Raw genomic sequence first — 6157 nt, 5'->3', positions numbered from 1 at the left:
CCCTGCAAGCTAACCACCCTCCCCTCCTCCCTTCGATCACCACTTGCAGAGGCAATAAAGTCATTGTTGCTTCACATTCATGCATTCTTTATTCATTCATCACACAAACAGGGGGAAGACTACCAAGGTAGCCCAGGAGGGGTGGTGGAGGAGGGAAGGAAAATGCCACACAGCACTTTAAAAGTTTACAACTTTAAAATTTATTGAATGCCAGCCTTCTTTTTTTGGGGCAATCCTCTGTGGCGGAGTGGCTGGTTGGCCGGTGGCCCCCCCACCGCGTTCTTGGGCGTCTGGGTGTGGAGGCTATGGAACTTGGGGAGGAGGGCGGTTGGTTACACAGGGGCTGTAGTGGCAGTCTGTGCTCCAGCTGCCTTTGCTGCAGCTCAACCATACACTGGAGCATACTGGTTTGGTCCTCCAGCAGCCTCAGCATTGAATCCTGCCTCCTCTCAGCACGCTGCCACCACATTTGAGCTTCAGCCCTGTCTTCAGCCCGCCACTTACTCTCTTCAGCTCACCACTTACTCTCTTCAGCCCGCCACCTCTCCTCCCGGTCATTTTGTGCTTTCCTGCACTCTGACATTATTTGCCTCCACGCATTCGTCTGTGCTCTGTCAGTGTGGGAGGACAGCATGAGCTCAGAGAACATTTCATCACGAGTGTGTTTTTTTTTCTTTCTAATCTTCACTAGCCTCTGGGAAGGAGAAGATCCTGTGATCATTGAAACACATGCAGCTGGTGGAGAAAAAAAAAGGGACAGCGGTATTTAAAAAGACATTTTATAAAACAGTGGCTACAGTCTTTCAGGGTAAACCTTGCTGTTAACATTACATACATAGCACATGTGCTTTCATTACAAGGTCGCATTTTGCCTCCCCCCACCGCGTGGCTACCCCCTCAACTCTCCCCCCTCCCCGTGGCTAACAGCAGGGAACATTTCTGTTCAGCCGCAGGCAAACAGCTCAGCAGGAACGGGCTCCTCTGAATGTCCCCTGGAGAAAAGCACCCTATTTCAACCAGGAGACCATGAATGATATCTCACTCTCCTGAGGATAACACAGAGAGATAAAGAACGGATGTTATTTGAACATCAGCAAACATACACTGCAATGCTTTGTTGTACAATGATTCCTGAGTACGTGTTACTGGCCTGGAGTGGTAAAGTGTCCCACCATGAAGGACGCAATAAGGCTGCCATCCCCAGAAACCTTTTGCAAAGGCTTTGGGAGTACATCCAAGAGAGCCGTGAATGCCAGGGCAAATTAATCCTTCTGCATGCTTGCTTTTAAACCATGTATAGTATTTTAAAAGGTACACTCACCGGAGGTCCCTTCTCTGCCTGCCGGGTCCAGGAGGCAGCCTTGGGTGGGTTCGGGGGGTACTGGCTCCAGGTCCAGGGTGAGAAACAGTTCCTGGCTGTTGGGAAAACCGGTTTCTCCACTTGCTTGCTGTGAGCTATCTTCTTTGTCCCCAAAACGTGCTTCCGTGTTGCCTCCATCTCCATTGAAGGAGTCAAACAACATGGATGGGGTAGTGGTGGCTGAACCCCCTAAAATGGCATGCAGCTCATCATAGAAGCGGCATGTTTGGGGCTCTGACCCGGAGCGGCCGTTCGCCCCTCTGGTAGGCTTGCCTCAGCTCCTTAAGTTTCATGCGGCACTGCTTCTGATCCCTGTTATGGCCTCTGTCCTTCATGTCCTGGGAGATTTTGACAAAGGTTTTGGCATTTCGAAAACTGGAACGGAGTTCTGATAGCACGGATTCCTCTCCCCATACAGCGATCAGATCCCGTACCTCCTGTTCAGTCCATGCTGGAGCTCTTTTGCGATTCTGGGACTCCATCATGGTCACCTCTGCTGATGAGCTCTGCATGGTCACCTGCAGCTTGCCACGCTGGCCAAACAGGAAATGAGATTCAAAAGTTCGCAGTTCTTTTCCTGTCTACCTGGCCAGTGCATCTGAGTTGAGAGTGCTGTCCAGAGCGGTCACAATGGAGCACTCTGGGATAGCTCCCGGAGGCCAATACCATCGAATTGTGTCCACAGTACCCCAAATTCGACCCGGCAAGGCTGATTTAAGAGCTAATCCACTTGTCAGGGGTGGAGTACGGAAATCGATTTTAAGAGCCCTTTAAGTCGAAATAAAGGGCTTCATCGTGTGGACGGGTTCAGGTTTACATCGATTTAACGCTGCTAAACTCCACCTAAAGTCCTAGTGTAGACCAGGACCAAGGAAGACAGAACTGGGAGTGATCATTTCCCCATACTTTGCCCTTGAAAAGTAATAAGTAAGGTTGAGGGTAATGGAAAATTACCCACCTGGAATTTAAAAAAAGCTAACTGGGAGCTATTTACAAGCAAATGTACTGAATTTGTGAATAATCAATGTGTGAGTAATGACATAGAACATTTCTGTGATAATGTGATAAAGGGATTAATAGTAGCAGTTACTGTAGCCAAACCTAGGACGTTGAAGTACCCCAAAACTAAAAACTCACTTCCATGGTGGAATGAGGAATGCAAAATGTCAGATAAAGAAAGAAACAGTCTACACAAAAGCAAAAAATACAATGAATACTGAAGATCTAATGAAGTCTGGGTAATATGATGGAGAAAATGATGAATGAAAGATTGGTTGCCTATTTGGAAAACATTGGAATTATACATAAGGAGCAGAGTGGTGTTAGGAGGGGAAGATACACCATCGATCACATTGCTAAATTAGAAAATGAAAATACAAAAATGTATGAAGCACAAGGGTTTCACGATAGCTGTCTTTCTAGATATTGAAAAGGCATATGACATACTATGGAGGCAAGGCTTATTGTACAAAATAGGTGCACTAGAGATAAAGGGAAGAAAGTCTAGGTGGATTAGAGACATTTTTTGAGTAAAAGGACCACGCAGGTCAGAGTTGGGAAAGTTATGCTGAAGATATATAATATTAAAAATGGTACTCCACAGGGAAGCGTTATCAGCCCAACCCTATTTAATATGATAGATAATCTCTCAAAACAAGTAAGTGCTGGAGTACGTCATTCTACTTGCAGATGACTGTGCTCTGAGCGTTAGGAGCAGGAATATTGAGGCGGCAGAAAACAGAATCAAGAAAGAGTAATAAGAGACCTCAGACTGGGGAAAGGCATGGGGTTTCAAGTTCTCCATCGCTAAAACCAAAAGATTTATCTTTACAAAAAGGAAAGTTACAAAGGACTGTAAACTGTATCAGTATGGAGAACAACTAGTTAAAAGATTCAAATTCTTAGGAGTAATAAATGATACTAAATTACTCTGGAAAAATCATATAAGTTATGTTACAGATAAATGTACAGGAAGGATTAACCTGCTTAAAAATCTTGAGGGGACTAACCTGGCGGGGTGAATAAGGAAACACTGCTGATGGTGTCCAGAGACTTAATCAGACCAGTTATTGAACAGGGCTGCCAAAACTTCAGGTCAGCAGCAAAATCTGAACTTCAAAAATTAGATTTAATATAAGATCAGGCACTACGAATTATAACACCTATATACGTGCTACAAATAGCGTCTAGTGAAAAGTCAGGTACACTACAAATGAAACTACTGGACCTAACTCGCTGGGCCAAAGTTAATGGGAAATGCAACAATGAAAGTACCAAACAAATTTATGAAAATTTCTGGGAACTCAACAGGCGAACAATAGCACATGGCGTTAGAACTCCACATACCCTTGAAGTTCAAGTGCAGCTGCAGGAGTTGAAAGCCATGGAAAAGCTGAATGAAATCACATCTTTCAGTCAGGGTAAAATTAGTTATGGATGGAAAGTTGCATTTCCAAACATTGATTTAGATTTATTTTTCTAAACTTAAGACTAAAAAAGAGGCAGTAGGTATTAAAAATGAAGTATACCAATCTATAGATGAAAAGTGGAGTTGGTCTTGTCAAATATATACAGATGAGTCCAGAACAGAAAACACAGGAAGAGTAGGGAGGGCATATCGTGTATCAAAGTTGGGAATTAGTACATCTAAAAGAATACTTGACTATGTGGCTGTCATGACAGCCGAACTATTAGCCATAATGCTAGCATTAAATTGGATCTGGAATGTATGGCCAGCAACAGTGGTCATTTTTTCAGGTTCAATCTTATGGTGATTAAAAACAGGTGTCACGGTATGCAGAAGTGATATGTCTAATAAGAGAGTTAGTACAGATGGGGTTACATGTACCCTTAACTTGGATCCCAGGGGGATAACAGGGAATGAAATGGTGGACAAAGCAGCTAAAAATGCTGGAAGAAGTGGAAGGATTGACATAGAAATATCCTGGAGTAAACAGGAATTCAAAAGCCTAGTACTGTACAAAAAAATTTAAACGAGGAATGGCAAAAAATTTGGATTAATGAAAAAAGAGGAAGATGATTTTCTGAATTGTGCCCTAGAGTGGAGGATTACGACATGTGTCAGGGCCTGGATAGGACTAATAATGTACCTCTGTTTGGCATACTAACTGGCCCTGGGGTCGTAAACAAAAATATTTTTCGACTAAAAGGACACAAAGATGGACTATATGATTTCTGTAAAGTGGAAGAAACAATTGATCACCTTTCATGTGCATGTCAGGACTTTGATAAAGAAAGAAAAGCTTTTTGAGGCATTCAAATGTCTTAAGGTTAAAAAAATTACATTAGTAAAAATATCAAGGAAATGGAGTATTATTAAAAAGGTGCTGGGACATTACCTGAAAGACACAGGGTAGAGTGAGAGGATCTAAATGGCTATGTACTGAGGAATTAGAGTTGGTGACAGCTATAGACTATTCAGTCAAGCCTGCTTTGCCATTAAAATAAGAAAAAGAGAAAAGAAGACGACTGCTGTAAGAGAATCTGCAGTCACTCACTAGGAGCACAGAAGTGGGGAGGAGAAAACTCAAGAGGAAGAATAAGACTTGGGATCCTAGCCCTGGAAAAAGGGTCAACCACACAGGAATTGTGGGGCAGGACAGCCTGAGGGGGCTGAGTAGAAAGAAGCCTAGGGAAACAGAAGCAAGGAGAAGGACTGAGCAGACATTTGCTGCTCATTATAGGGTCCCTGGACTGGAACCCGGTGTTGAAGGCAGGTCTGGGTTCCCCTACCAGCCACTGGGAAGCGGCACAGGATTGTTGGAGATGCCAACCAGACAGCTGATCAGGAGGAACTTTGTTACCCCAGAAGGGGAGACCACATATTGACCTGGCCAGAAGGCTGAGTCCTGAAGGGGGAGCACCCCGAGTCATGGAGAGAGAGAGAGGGGTCACAGAGTGAGTAACCAAGGCTGCCAGACTGGGTGAGGGCTGAGCGCCCGATGTAGTCCCAAAGAGGCGCCACCTGCGGTGAGTGCATCCCTTCACAGTGCCACTCGCAACCGATAACATTTGAAACCATGTCTGCCGTGGGGGGCAGGATAAGATTTTTTTTTTTTTTTTTGCAGTGAAATGCACCTTATGCTGTTATGCCATTCATAAAGACACCAAATAATCAAAGACCCCAGCAGTGTCTGTATTGACAGTAGGCAGTGGTGTTGTAGCTGTGGTTGTCCTAGGATATTAGAGAGACAAGGTGAGTGAGGTAACATCTTGTATTGGAGCAACTTCCGTTGGTGAGAGAGACGAGCTTTCAAGCTACACAGAGCTCTGCTTCCAGTATGGCTGAAGCGGTGTTGCCTGAAAGCTCGTCTCTCTCACCAACAGCAGTTGGTCCAATAATAGATATTGCCTCACCCACTTTGACTCTGTGTATTGACAGTGCCAGGTTGAAAGCTCAAATCTTGTTGCTTTTTCAAGGCTTCACATTTTCACTGAAAAAAGTCCTGGCATTCATCCTCAGTTCTGAAATGTTGCAAGAACTTTAAAGGTTGTGTCCTCCCATCAGTTAACAATCGAATGCACACACTGTACTGTTTTCCCATCAACTCATAGCCAGACATCAGAGCTGTGAGTGGATTTCTGAGCCATCCCTTGCACTTTGGGATGCAGACAACAGGGTAGAGCCTCAACTGTTGTAAACTTGGTGCAGCTCCATCCAAGTCTCTGAAGTAACACCGATTTACGTGAGTTGAAGATCTGGCCCATATATATTTATATTTTTTAATTGGGCTCATACTGTTTTATAGAAAGTAAATCCGGACACGCATACAGGTC

This window comes from Natator depressus, chromosome 2 (genome assembly GCF_965152275.1).
Source record: "Natator depressus isolate rNatDep1 chromosome 2, rNatDep2.hap1, whole genome shotgun sequence".
Taxonomy (NCBI): Eukaryota; Metazoa; Chordata; order Testudines; family Cheloniidae; genus Natator; species Natator depressus.
Note: the sequence above shows the minus strand (reverse complement) of the source record.